This window comes from Jaculus jaculus, chromosome 6, assembly GCF_020740685.1.
Source record: "Jaculus jaculus isolate mJacJac1 chromosome 6, mJacJac1.mat.Y.cur, whole genome shotgun sequence".
Taxonomy (NCBI): domain Eukaryota; kingdom Metazoa; phylum Chordata; class Mammalia; order Rodentia; family Dipodidae; genus Jaculus; species Jaculus jaculus.
Genome location: NC_059107.1, coordinates 7305464 through 7320243, shown reverse-complemented (window position 1 = coordinate 7320243; position 14780 = coordinate 7305464). Strand labels below are relative to the sequence as shown.

At 43.9% G+C, this 14780-nt stretch overlaps 1 pseudogene; it reads right to left on the bottom strand.

The window, feature by feature from the left end:
• Positions 1 to 13798: 13798 nt before the first annotated feature.
• LOC101609981 lies at positions 13799 to 14276 on the bottom strand (annotated as a pseudogene).
• Between the last annotated feature and the right edge of the window lie 504 nt (positions 14277 to 14780).

The following is a 14780-nucleotide window of genomic DNA, read 5'->3' as shown; positions in this document are numbered from 1 at the left end:
CTTCCGCATGCATTCTCCATAAAATTTTCAAAACTATACTGTAGAAATGTTTCAGCCGTTCATTGCATTTCCTGCACAAGCACACATGAAAGCCTAAGAGGGCCTCAGAATGTCCAAGTTCTAACCTCCAAAGCCCATGCAAACCAAACTGGGCACGGCCCATGCTTGTGTGTTATCCCAGTTCTGCTGGGGAGTGGATAGTGGAGAATCTCCAAGGCTTGTGAATAGCAGGCTCCAGAATCACTAAGACACTCCATTACAACAACGAGACAGAATCACTAAGAGACTCCATTACAACGACGAGACAGGCAAGAAAGTGACAGAGGAGGGTGCCCAAGGTTTTCCTTCAGCTGCAGCAGTGAAGCTCATGGGGACCTGCATCCACACATACTTATGCACTCACCACACACACCACAACACATGTACTTTGCACACACCAAAAACGTTTGAAAAGGTCCCAAACCTCAGAGATGTCTGCATCACGTGAGAGCTTGCATACCCACAGAGGCAAGGCAAAAATGTCAGCAACAAATACAAAACGGCCGCTGCTCTGAGTTAAGTAGGACATTCCCTTCATGAACAAAGGATGACATTTTGTTACATAAAATGTCTCTAGTATGACAGCACTTGAGGAGCAGATATACAGAAACCAAAACCCTGCCATAAGCTTTGAAGGGTCGTTGAGGGTAGCTATAGAGTTTCTAAGTAAGGGGAACTCACAGTAATAGCCCAGATGAGTGGAGAATCGGAGTGGTTAAATGATTCATCTTCAATGTTAGTTAGCATAAAAACAATAACTGGGATGTGGAAATAGCTTAGTGGCTAAGGTGTTTGCCTGCAAAGCCTAAGGATCCTGGTTCAATTCTCCAGGAACCATGCAAACCAGATACACAAGGGGGCACATGCGTCTGGAGTTCATTTGCAGTGCCTGGAGGCCCTGGTGCGCCCCTTCTCTCTTGCTCTCTGCCTCTTCCTCCCTATCTCTCTCAAATAAATGAATGAATTAAAAAAGTGTTAGATAGTATAATCTTTTGAAGGGTAAAATTTAATAGGTTTGGCATTATGGAAAAGTGGGGTTAACCTGAGCCTGTCTTGAGATCTACCACTTAAGACAGTTCTTCTGGCTGGAGAGATGCAGAAGGGGACAGATGACCACAGCAAGAGACCTGAAAGCAAGGACCAGCGCTCTGTGCTCTGTAAAACCGGAGACGGCGATGGCCATCTGAGCACTCCCATCTCCATCCCAGTAGACAAGGTGCTCCCAGTGGCTGCTGAGTGACACTGTAAAGAGAAAACAGGGCTGGAGGGATGGCTTAGCAGCTAAGATGTTTGCCTGCAAAGCCAAAGGACCCAGGTTCCATTCCCCAGGACCCATGTTAGCCAAATGCCAAATGTGGCACATGTGTCTGGAGTTCGTTTGCAGTGGCTGTAGGCCCTGGAGCACCCCATCTCTCTCTCTCTCTCTCTCTCTCTCTCTCTCTCTCTCTCTCTCTCTCTCTCTCTCTCTGTGTGTGTGTGTGTGTATGTGTGTGTGTGTGTGTGTGTGTGTGTGTGTGTGTCTGTCTGTCTCTCTCTCTCTCTGTCAAACAAATAAATAAATAAAAATAAAATATTTAAAGAGAAAACAGTGCTCATCACTGCCTTAGAGAAGAAGACTCTTCACACAATGCAGTCTAATGTGGACTTCTTAACAGTAACAACAACAATGTAGTAGGCTGACCCATCCTCTGTTCCTTTCAGTGGAAACCTCTGTCAGGACTGACCTGGGAACATGGGAATGTGCATTACTATGCTTTCATCCCTTGGACAAACCTTAGACAGCTCTTACTACCCATGATTCTCAGTTTCCCCATTCATAAGATAGCAGAGACTGCCAAGCTAAAGCCCAGCCCTGTGCTGTAGAATAATGTCTCCGTGGTCCGGGTCAGCTAATGAACGGTATTGCCAATGATATTGTAGCCATCTCAGCATATGGAGATACACTCCATGACACTCACATGGAGATGAAGTCAGCTTACAATGCGTGCCTCAGATCAGTTCCATGTTAAGTGGCCCGTAACAGAATGACCCCTTTAGATGGAAAATAAATGACCCCAGAGTGCACACCAATACTTTCAGGAATTTGAAATGACCAGGCTCTGAGGTTTTCTCTCCTTTGCCATAAGAGATTACAAAACATTCTACAGATTAACTACTTTCTCTGGGTATCACAACATATAAAATGGATAAATTAATAATCTAGCTCACAAACTTGTGAGATTACAGGAAACGATGGAAAAAGTTCTTAACTTAGTTCTAAGTGTCTTCTACTTATATACTTACCACTGAGTACATAGATGTCACCATCAACACCATCTTGGCCTACGTTCTCTCCATCTAACATCACCTCTGAGCTCGCAGTGAGCAGGGAGTGAGCTAGGAGCATCCTTGGTCCATGCTCCCTTCTCTTCTCCATAAGTAGGCCTGACAGATAACAAGATTGCTGCCTTTCTATCATTAACCTTATTCTGACTTCTTAGCCTGAGTTCTACTCAGAAACTTGTTGGTTCAACGAGCACTTAATGTAGCACTTAGTAAAGGCAACTTTTGTAAACACTTTATAAACGTTAATATACTCAATATTTCTCTGGTCTTTAATTAGATTATATTCTGACTGACTGAAGAGGAACCTGAGGAATATCCCAGAGTGTTCCCAGAGAGACAGGGCATGCAGAGCTAGGGTGAGCTTCAGGCTTGGCGTTGGACCTGAGTTCTTACCGCCACGCTCCACAGCCGGCCTCATCCCCTGCCTTTATGGAAGGGCCATTCTTGGGTAGTCACTGGGTCTCCTCTCAGTTCACAAATAATTCATCTGCATTCACATTCTACTTTCAAAGCTGCCATCACTCCTAACACTTCCTAACAACCACATACACTCTTTCAGGGCCTAGGATCTTAATATAAACATAAAGATATCTTTCAAGAATTCCTGTACTTTTATCCCCTGTGATGTTGTCAGTCTTTCCTTCCAGTAAGTACTGTGATTTCTCCTGTTTGGTCTGATAAGCAAACAGGGCCCAGTGGCATATCCTAGGTTTTTGCCTAAGTCGCCTCATCTACCCAAGAAACCATAATAACAAGGAGACTGAGACTTGAAGCTTTCTCTTGTATTTTGTTCTGTGGTGGGGCGGGGTGCAGCATCTGGTCTGCCTTAAGAAAGACCTAGGAATTTCTTACAAGGTGAAACATTAGAGTGCATGGTATTTACTTGGCTCCATTTCTCCTCCTTAAACAAATCTACACCCATCTCATTGACATAAGCTGGTCTGCAGCGACCTCTGGTGGCTGTCTTTTTAAGTGATTCACAGGTGGTGTGCTTATGGGGAAATTCTTCACCTAAACATATGTCAGTAGTGAGTTACCCACTAAGACGTCAGGAATTACCAGCTAAGAATAAGCAGAAATCCTTCTACACTTCTACACAGAAGGACCGAGCCATACCCTAAGAAGGAAAGGCCTGGGTCAGGACGCAGTACCGACCCTCAAACGTAAGTCCCCCATTGCAATTCTGTCTACCAGCTCTTGCAGAATAGGCGAAAGGCTCTCATTTATCTTTTAACGATGGAAGAAAATTTGACCTTTAAATTCCTTCCTGTCCTATAAAATAGATCATCAGCTACAAATAAGATTAGCTCCAGTTTCAAGTACCAATTTATTAGCTATAATTTCCCATCTAAACGCCATGACCCCGACACAAACACATAATGAAATGACACAGCAAAAAGAGGCTAGAAGCTCTTCCATGCTGATAGTAATAATAATGTCCTCATTAGGGCTGACATATTAGCTCAACTGCGCCATGTCAGGTATAGTATCTTGCATTGTTGGCTTCATAAGCATTAGCAGGGAATGGTCATAGGTTGTGTCTTTTTTCCCAGAATGCATCTGACAAGGAAGAGGCGCTTAATCCAAAGCCCCCTCCAGCCCCCCAACAAGAACAACTGCCACAGCAGGATGTCACCAACATGGGGTGATGAGCCTGCCCGTCCTGAAAGACCAACACAGCATTCCTTTCCTCAGGGCCCTACTTATCCATCTACATACCTACAGAAGCTCACTCTGACATGAGGAGTCTGTCAGTTACTGTTCCCTGACGCTGGGACAAAATTCCTGACAAGAACCAACTTTAAGGATGAAGGGCTATGTCACCGCAGTGTGAGGAGGCGGTGCCCATCGTGGTAGGGAAGGCGTGGGGCCAGCGCTCAAGGCAGCTGCTCACATTCAGCCGACGCTGAGTTAGCCAGGGCTGTGAATGCTCGTGCTCGGCTCTCTCTGTATTCGGTCTGGGATCCCAGCCCACAGAATGATGCCACCCACAGTTGGACGGGGTGGGTGTGCCCACCTCAATTAGTCTATTCGAGAAGTCCTCACAGAAATGTCTCCTAGGTGATTCTAGAATCTGTGGGGTCAACCATGGAGATACACAAACGTAGAAGCTCTTAGCAAGACTGACCCGACAGGTCCAAGCTCGTCACTGGCACTCAGGCCTGATTCAGGCTCAAAACCTAGAACAGGAAAAAAGAATTTTTGATGCTCTGAGACTAATCTGGGTTGATTTGTCTCATGCCGGGAAAATGAGTCTGATGTGAAGAGTGACACTCAAAACTATGGGACACGACACATATCAGTGTCACCAGGGTCTTCTTTTACCCCCTCGGCTCCACATTTCCCGTGACCTCCAGTGAAAGACTCAGGCAGAACATGGGGTAGAGCATCAGAGACAGAGTCTAGTGAGGGGTGACGCACAGTGACCTGGATGAGGTCTAGGCTCCATGCCATTTCTAAAGTTTTTGGACAGGAGATTTTTCTGTACAGGTGATTTTGATTTCTGCACAGGTACATTTGATTCGACCATCTCAAGAGGAGCCAATGGCTTGTCTGTGTTCATTGTGAGAGGGCATCCTGCTACACGGTAATTTCACAAGCTTAAGGGCTTCAGGAACCATGTTTAGCTAGTTATCAATGACTAGTTTCCCGGGTGCTTCATAATGTCATACCCTCGCCCAGAGGCAGAGATAGGACTCAAGTCCCATTGCTCCGATGAGGAACTAGAGTCCTTCATTTGATCCTTGGTTTACGAGCTGCTGGTTATGATGGAGGCATCCAGCCAGCCCTGATGGCCTCTAACTCTGCCAATATCTAACTAGTTATGTATCACTAGGGCTATGGAAAGGGTCTGGGACATAGCAGAGAGTGATGGGAGAAAGGAATAAAGTTAACTCAATAAACAGCACTGACTGCTCTTCTAGTGTTATCTCGAAAGAAGAGTGAGCAAAGATGATAACTTCATGCCACCTCCGAGGAATGAAAGAGATGCCACACTCAGGAGGAGGTGGGAGAGAAGATCACATGGGACACTGACTTCCCTGCCAAGGAGATTACAGAAAATGTGAATATTCTGGAGCAAGAAATAAATCCACAAATCACAAGGAAAAGAAGACTAACAGAAACTAACAGACTATGGTGGTTTGATTCAGGTGTCCCCCATAAACTCAGGTGTTCTGAATGCTAGGTTCCCAGCTGATGGAGATTTGGGAATTAACGCCTCCTGGAGGCAGCGTATTGTTGGGGCGGGCTTATGGGAATGTAGTGGTTTGATTCAGGTGTCCCCCATAAAGTCAGGTGTCCTGAATGCTAGGTTCCCAGCTGATGGTGATTTGGGAATTAACGCTTCCTGGAGGCAGTGTATTGTTGAGGCTTATGAGTGTTGTAGCCAGTTTCCCCTTGCCAGTGTTTGGCACACTCTTCCGTTGCTATGGTCCACCTGATGTTGGCCAGGAGGTGATGTCCACCCTCTGCTCATGCCATCGCTTTCCCTTCCATCATGGCGCTCACCCCTGATCCTGTAAGGCAACCTAAACCTCTTTTGCCCACAAGCTGCTCTTGGATGATTTCTACCAGCAGTGCGAACCTGACTGCAACACAGAGTGAGGGGTTCAGGGCCGCACACCCTGCCAAAGCGCGAAGGGTCCATAGGGCACAACTGGCATCAGGAAAAGCTGATACTCGCTGTCATGGAGGCAGACTTGAAACATTCACACACCATGCTGGTGTTCACACAACACCAGAGCAGGGCTCCATGGGTAAAGTGCTTACGTAGCAAGCCTAAAGCCCCAAGTGCAATTCCCTAGGACCCACATAAAAGCCAAGTGCAGCAGGACATGTCTGTAATCCCAGCACTTAGAAAGTGGAAACAAGAGGATCTTGGGACTTGCTAGTCTAGCAGAATGGGTGAGCTCTATCTTAAAATATAAGGTGGAACGCTGGGGATGGCTTCGTGGTTAGATGCTTGCTGGCAGCAGCTGACGGCCTTGTGTTCAATTCCCCAAGACCCACGTAAAGCCAGACGCACAAAGTGGCAATGTGTCTGGAGTTCCTTTGCAACAGCAAGAGGCCTTGCCAGTGTGCCTCTACATTCTCTTTCTCTTATAAATAAATAAATATTAAAATTAAAATATTGGCCTGGAGAGATGACTTAGCAGTTAAGTGCTTCCCTGTGAAGCCAAAGGACCCCGGCTCGAGGCTCGATTTCCCAGGACCCACATTAGCCACATACACAAGGGGGGCGCATGTGTCTGGAGTCCATCTGCACTGTCTGGAGGCCCTGGTGTGTCCATTGTCTCTCTCTCTATCTGCCTCTTTCTCTCTCTGTCTGTTGCTCTCAAATAAATAAATAAAAATGAACAAAAAGTTTTAATTAAAATATTAAGTGGACAGTAACAGGAAGACACCCAATGATTCTGGCTTCCACATGCATGTGCATCTATACACACACACACACACACACACACACACACAACACACCCATGTGTCCATGCACAGAAGACCATGCATACTTACCTGTATAAACATCACACAGCAGCTAAAACCAAAATCAAGATGATTCCACCTCCATGCCTCACTCTGAGCCCTGTGTGTTGTAGCATGAGAAGCAGCCAGGCTTCCTGGGAGTTGGCCCCACAGACTTGCTTCCTGGATGCTCAGAGTGGACAAGGAGACTGGCTTCCTGAGCACATTGTAGTTCAGACTTCTATTTCCATGTATGTCTGCCCATCATCCATTTGTATATTCACTTTCTAAGTACTGCGCATAGGGCAGGTGCCAAATTAATCCTTGTTCAAGGAATACATTCCACGTGTATGGTACTGAATGTATTGCTTTTCTCATTGCTGTGACCAAATATCTGACAAAAGGCAACTGAAGGGAGGAAGCGAGCTCTGGCTCGCGGTCTCGGGATGTACCACCGGGATGTACCACCGGGATGTACCACCGTGGCCGGGAGGGAGGCGGGAGGCAGGCCAGCCTGTGCACATGGCCGCGGGGGGGCAGCTGCTCGCTCACATGTCAGTAGACCAGCGGCAAGAAAGAGGGTCAGGACGATGAAGCAGGAAGGACAGCCCCTAGTGAGCTCCTTCCTTCAGCAAGGCCCTACCTCAGTAAGGTTTCACATCTTCCTCCAACAGTGCCTCTAACTGGGGACCAAGTGTGTTCAAGCACATGAGCCTGTAGGGCATTTGACATTCAAATCGTGACAAGAGGAAGAGTGAAGTCACATTTTTTTTTTTTTTTTTTGTCTTTTGGTTTTTTGAGGTAGGGTCTCACTCTAGCCCAGGCTGACCTGGAATTCACTATGTAGCCTCAATGTAGCCTTGAATTCATGGTGATCATATTTTTAAATATAGGTGTATTCATGATGGAAATTCAAGGATTTTAAAATATAAAATTTAAATAAGATGAATAAAGCTTAAAAGAAAAAACTAAAACACAATAAAAATGTTATTAAGGTGGTCAACATACGAGAACATTGCTGATTATAGCTGACATTTGGGAAGCAACACGGTTTGTAGTCTACAACAAAGACACACTGTCACTGATCGATCTTTGAACACCAGAAGATATACTAACATCAATCCACAGACTAACATTTTAAGATGGTAGAGGAGCAATTTACACCAACAAAATAGGTAAGTAACTCATCTTTTATAAAATATGACATTTCAAGTGAGCTGAAATATATTAATGGAACCTGAACAATATAGTAATCACAATGCAAAAAGGATTCAGATTTTTCAAGAATCGATGCGGTATATTTTCAACACCAACCAATTCCTAGAGCACCAGGAAAAACTTCAGTCAAAAGCATGATTATAAAATAGAAAGAATACCAACTATATTTTCCAATCCCCACAATAAAAGAATCAAAATTTCAAGTACTAACTTTGCTTCTTACAACAAGGTGGGCTAGAGTCTTTCCCGAGTCCTGAGCTCATCACTAAGCACAGGAGAAACTGCGTGCCCTTAAACAGTAAGACGGAGTCAGAGCCATACTGCTAAGCAGATAAAAGGCTGACAGTGGAGAAGCAATGGGAAACCACGAGGTTCTTGTTAGCTAGCACAGCAGCTGAACTTGAACCCCACATTAAGCCAGAGCTAGGAGAGTCTGCTTACCCATAGAACCTTCTGGAAACGCTGGCTCCAATGTGTCTTCACACTGTTCCCCTGCAGGAGTGTGCCTTCTAGCCTACTCTCGTCCTTGCAGTGAGTGACATAGGAAAAGTACACTCACATGCAGGGGAACAGTCCGCCCAAGCCCCTCTTCATCCAGCCTCTGACTAAGATTCAGCTCTTCCATGGGATTCCGGGGCTCTGCCATCAATAGAAAACAGCCAAGTGTCCTGAACCCCAGAGAAAAGTTTTTCAGAAAGACCAAACCCGAAATATAAAACACCATTGACAGAAAGGCAAGACTACAGAGTGCAAAGCTTAAACAAAATCTCACTGATGTCTTCAGCAATGACAAGATTTTTTTTTTTGTCCATAAAACAAGTAGAAAATATCAGGAGGACCATGTTTCTGAACTAAACAGAACTTGTACTCATTAGAAAGACTAGAAAAAAAAAATTAGCCTGGCAAAAGGGTTAGAAAGCAAACCTCAGGAAAATGAGAAACAAAAACAGAAATCAACAATTATTTGAAGTGCTACTTTTGTTATAGGGCAGTCTAGCTATTCTAGCAGCAAAAATGGGCATTAGAAGAAGAAGAAATAAATATAGAGAAAAAAAAACCCACTAAACATATTTCTTAAAATGACAAACTCCAAAAGAGTGCAGTTACATATGAAGAAGATCCATCAAATTCTCAGTAAAATAGTCAAAAGTAGGCTTATATGAGAACCCACATGTAATGGCATTTTAGGATAGTGTTCCCAGGGATGTAAGGAAAAATACTATTAGCTTTGTAAGTTTGAGATATACAAGTTGAGATTTTTTTTCCCTTTGGATTTTTTTTCGAGGTCAGGTCTCACTCTAGCCCAGGCTGACCTGGAATTCACTAGGTAGTCTCAGGGTGGCCTCTAACTCACGGCGATCCTCCTACCTCTGCCTCCCTCCTGAGTACTGGGATTAAGGGGGTACACCACCATACCCAGCAAGCATAGATTTTTAAAAACACAGTTTTATTCCTTTATGGAAAACAGAGAGAAGGGGGGGGATGGACATAACATACCAGGGCCTCTAGCCACCATAAATGGACTCCAGATGCATGCACTACCACTTTATGAATCTGCAAAAAGAAGCTTCCCTGGCCATAGATGAAAGCAGCTCTAATCTATGGGCATAAAGAGAGGAGAGACAGAGAGAAATAGAGAACGGGCACACCAGGGCTTCCACCCTCTGCAAACAAACTCCAGATGCATGTGCCACTGTACACTTGGCTTCGTATGGGCACTGGGGAATCCACTTGTGGAGTTAGGCTTTGCTGGCAAGCTCATTGGCCATTGAGCCATCTCTCCAGCCCGAAACTCTATGAATTTGCTAACAGAGAAGTAGGTTGCCATATGGCTTCTTCATAATATCTTCAATTTTGGTTAACTCTCCCCCACCTCTTGTTTTCCTCAATGCCCCTCCCCTGAGCACCCTGGAACCGTCGGCCCTGCAGTGCTCTCTCCTCACGCTTGCTTACATCGCATCCCCTCTCAGTCCTGATTGTAGCACCTTCCTGTTGCTGGGACAAAACACCTTACCGAAAGCAGCTGATGGGAGGAAAGGTTTATTTGGGCTTACAGTCTCAAGGGAAAGTTTCATCAACGTAGTAAAAGGATGGTGGAGAGTGGCTGGACATCACTTCTTGCTATATCAGTTGGCAGAGAGTGAGCTGAGCTTTGGCAAAGGGGAGGCTGGCCTACAATACACCTAAGCTCACCCCAGCAACCCACCTCCTCCAGAAAGGCTCCCCCTCCCAAATCGCCACCAGCTGGGCTCCAAGCATTCAAAACCGCATGAGTGTATGGGGGAATATCGGATTCAAACCAACACAGTCCTTATCTAGCTCCCTGGCTTCTACTGACTTGTCATCCAACTTACACACAAATCAAAAGCAGGACCCACACATGAGAGAATACATCTCATGTGGCATTTGTCCTTTTCAACTTGTGTTACCTCACTTGGTATAATACTTTCCAGACCCACCCATTTTTCCTGTGAATTTCATTTTTCTTTGCAGCCATATAAAACCCCATTGTGCATATGCGTATCTTCGGTATCCATCCATCAGTGGTGGGCAACTTGGCTGATGCCATTGCCTAGCTATTATAGATGAGCAAGTATCTCGGATCTCTTTAGTAATGTGTAAAGTCCTCAGGGTATCTGCCAAGGAGTGGTATTGGTGAATCATATGGTAAATCCATTTTTGTGAGAAGCCTCCACCCTGATTTCCATAATGCCAATCCATACCAGTGTTCCCAACAACAGTGATAAAAGTTTCTTTCCCCCACCCTCATATTTATTTGATTTCCTGATGATAACCATTCTAACAGAAATCTCAAAGCAGTTTTAATTTGTAGTTTCCTGATAACTAAAGATGCTGAACACTTAGGAATATTCATTGTCCATTTGTATTTATTCTTTTTGAGAACACTTCCGTTCTACAGCCCTTTATTTAATCGAGTTGAGTTCTTACTGTTCAGTATTTTGTGTTCTTTGTATTTTCTGTATAGTAATCCTGTCAGATGTATAAATGACAAGTATATTCTCCACTTTGTAGACTGACTTTTGCTTGGTAAACAGTTTTCCTTGCTGTACCAATACTGACGTTTCCCAGCACATGCAGGTCTAATGCACACGTGAGTTCTGACTAAGGCATGCAATGGCCTTGTCATGTCTGCACACCAAAGTTCCATGGATCTCCTCCGCGTCCTCCACTTGTACATTCCTTCCCTTGCATCTTCTGTAGCTCTGGAGAATATGATGTAGAATTCAGAGCTAAGGGCCCATCAGTGCCTTATTTTCAGTACTTGACCTGCTGTGATTCTCTACATTAATTGCTTCTCTCTCCCAAGAGATTTTTTTTTTAAAAATAGCCTTTCTGATGAGGCCTGAGACCTAGTCTGTGGATATAAAGATAAATATTTAGGGCTGGAGAGATGGCTTAGCGGTTAAGCGCTTGCCTGTGAAGCCTAAGGACCCCGGTTCGAGGCTCGGTTCCCCAGGTCCCAGGTTAGCCAGATGCACAAGGGGGCGCACGCGTCTGGAGTTCGTTTGCAGAGGCTGGAAGCCCTGGCGCGCCCATTCTCTCTCTCTCCCTCTCTCTGTCTTTCTCTCTGTGTCTGTCGCTCTCAAATAAAATAAAAAAAGATAAATATTTAGAAGGCATTTTGGCAACATATCTGTTTAGCAATACAGCTAATAGTAGTTTTTATTTTTCCTACATCTCCCTAGCTGTGGGGTTTTAACATGGTTTTCAGTAACAGGCATGTATTCCTTCCTGTGGAATAGTAGTGAAATCCTACCACAGAGCTGTTGGTTGATACATACCCTTCAGGCCACTGTTGTACCACTGGGAACATCGTCCCTGGAGGATCACCCTTGTAATATGCAAGATTCGTCACTGGGTGGTACTATGGGTAAGTTTTCTCTACCAGTGGCTTGCGTAGCTCCCTGGCCCATGAAATCCAGCCAGCAGGAAGGAAGCTTCCACCCCAGCTCCAGATGGTGGTTTTGTGCACTCAATCCACCAGGTACAGAATCTTCAGCAACCAGGTGTTGCTTTTGGCCCTGGGGGGCAGCCAAGAGCCATGACAATAGTCTTTCTTATTTTTGAGTCCTTGCAAGCTTTCCTTACCATCAACGCATTGGGAGCTATCCCCTGCCTGACACTGATATTATTCTTTAATAGCCCAAAGCTACAAGGAGCAGTGTTATCCATCCATATATAGCACTTTTGTTCATTCTACTTTTTTTCTATTCATATTTTTTTCATTAAGTTTACTAAACAGTCGGTTTTTCTCGTGGCTTTTTCATATTTCCTACATTTTAGTTATCCTCACACTTCACTTAATACCCATCTCTCCATACTAATCACTGATCAACATTTTCCAATCCCATTACCCCAAGTACGATTCTCATATCAAATGTGTTCCATATTAATCTTTTCTTAAGCCCTCTCCCCACCTTCAATCCTTTCTAAGTTTCTGATCTCTGGAGGCACTCCAAGCTGCACACATGAGTCTAGAGATCCAAAGCTAGAGTCCAAGCCTGAGAAGGAACGTGTCTTGTTGAGCTTCAAATTGTAACTTTTCCCAGTTTTATGCATTTTCATGCAAATTTTATAGTTACTTTTTCTTTATACTTGGATAAAATCCATTGTGTGCCACATTTTTATCTATTTGTTATCAATTCCTAGCTATTGTGAGTAGAACATTAATGGACATGAACAAGCGTCTCTGTGGCTGATAGAGCATTCTTTGTGTACAAGCTCAGAAGTGCCATAGCTGGGTCAAGGGTAGCTCACTTCTAGATTCCTGAGGAACCTCTACACTGCTTTTCATAACGTCTGGACCAGGTTACACTCCCACCAGCAGTGGAGAAATGTCCCCTTCCCACCACATCCGGCCATTATGCGTTACCCTTTGTTTTCTTGAGGATTGCTCTTTTTGACTGAAGTGAGATGGAATCTCAAAGCACTTTTTTAAAATTTTTTTGTTGTTCATTTTTTTTATTTATTTATTTGAGAGTGACAGAGAGAGAAAGAGGCAGATAGAGAAAGAGAGAGAATGGGCGTGCCAGGGCTTCCAGCCACTGCAAACGAACTCCAGACGCGTGCGCCCCCTTGTGCATCTGGCTAACGTGGGACCTGGGGAACCGAGCCTCGAACCGGGGTCCTTAGGCTTCACAGGCAAGTGCTTACCCACTAAGCCATCTCTCCAGCCCTCAAAGCACTTTTAATTTGCTTTTCCCTTATAGCTAAGTATGTAAAACATTGTTTAAAAATATTTGTTCTTTGTATTTCTTCTTTTTGAGAAATCTCTGTTCAGTTCCTTAGCTCACTTTTTGATTCAGTTGCTTGTTTCTCTTTTTTTTTTTTGATGTTTACTTTATTAGTTCTTTATATATACTAGAGATTAATTCTCTGTCAGATATACAGCTGGCAAAACTTCTCACCCATACTGGATTCTGCCTCTTGACTCATCTGATGGTTTCCTTTGCTGCACCATAGTTTTTCAGTTTCACAAAGTCCCATCTATTGATTGCCTCATTTTCTGGACAACCAGGGTCCTATATAGCCTTTCCCATTGCCTGTGTCTTTAAGGATACTCCATAGTTTTTCTTGTATTTGTCATAGTTGCAGGTCTTACTGAGTTCCTTGATATGTTTGGAGTTGATTTTTTTATTTTATTTTATCACATTTGTTAAAGAGAATCTTTCATTGTTAATAAAAATTGCCCCAATATACACAAAAATTTCCTGATCATAGTAACTTGAAACTACTCCTCCCACGCCCTCAGGTCACAGCAATATTTGGTCCAGGTCGGTTTAACCTGGAAGTGTAATCCAATGAGACTGAAGACAAAACACTTCACATCCTGGACAAGGTAATAAAATACTCATCAATTCTGGATCCTTGGGCTGATTAACAGCAATAAGGGAGCCGATTTTTGATGTTGTAAAAGAAATGTGTTCATGTCCAATGATGATTTCAAGCTCCTGCCTGCTTACTTGGTCTGGAGGCAGCCACAAAGCATCGTCTTCCTTGGTCATTTCACTGTCATCAATTATTCCCTTTAGTTCTTCCATCACACTTTTACGTATGTAAGCCTCTTTTATGATCATGACATCATTTTTGTAATTGCTGTTGTTGGCATATCTCAATTTCCTGTCAGGTCGGAACTCAAACTCCAGGAACTCATGGCTGAATTTGCCTTTGTGACCCATGTAGTAACACAGACAGAAATCATCCCCCATGGCTCGCCAGACTCCAATCTACTCCCCACAACAGGCCGCATGGACCCCGGCGCCGGAGTTGATTTTTTGTTCAGGGTTTGATAAGGGTAAAGTTTCATTCTTCTACAAGCAGATATCCAGTTTTCCTAGTATGATTTGTTTGTTAAACATGTTTTTTCTCCAGTGTGTATTTTTTTGGTATCTCAGGTGACAGTAGTTATGTGGCCTTCTATCGGGATCCCCTGTTGTATTTCACTATCTATGTAGCAGTTCTTTTGCCAGTCCCATGCTGTTTTCATTTACTATGGTTCTGTAGTATAACTTGAAATAAGGTGTAGTGAATTCTCCAACAATATTCTCTTTGCTGAGGATAGTGTTGGCTAGTGAAGGTCTTTGTGCCTTCATATTAATTTTAAGATTATTTTTCTATTTCTGTACAGAATGATATTATAATTTTGATTGGGATTGCATTAAATATGAAGATTGCTTTTGGCTGTATGTCCATTTTCACAATACTTATTCTTC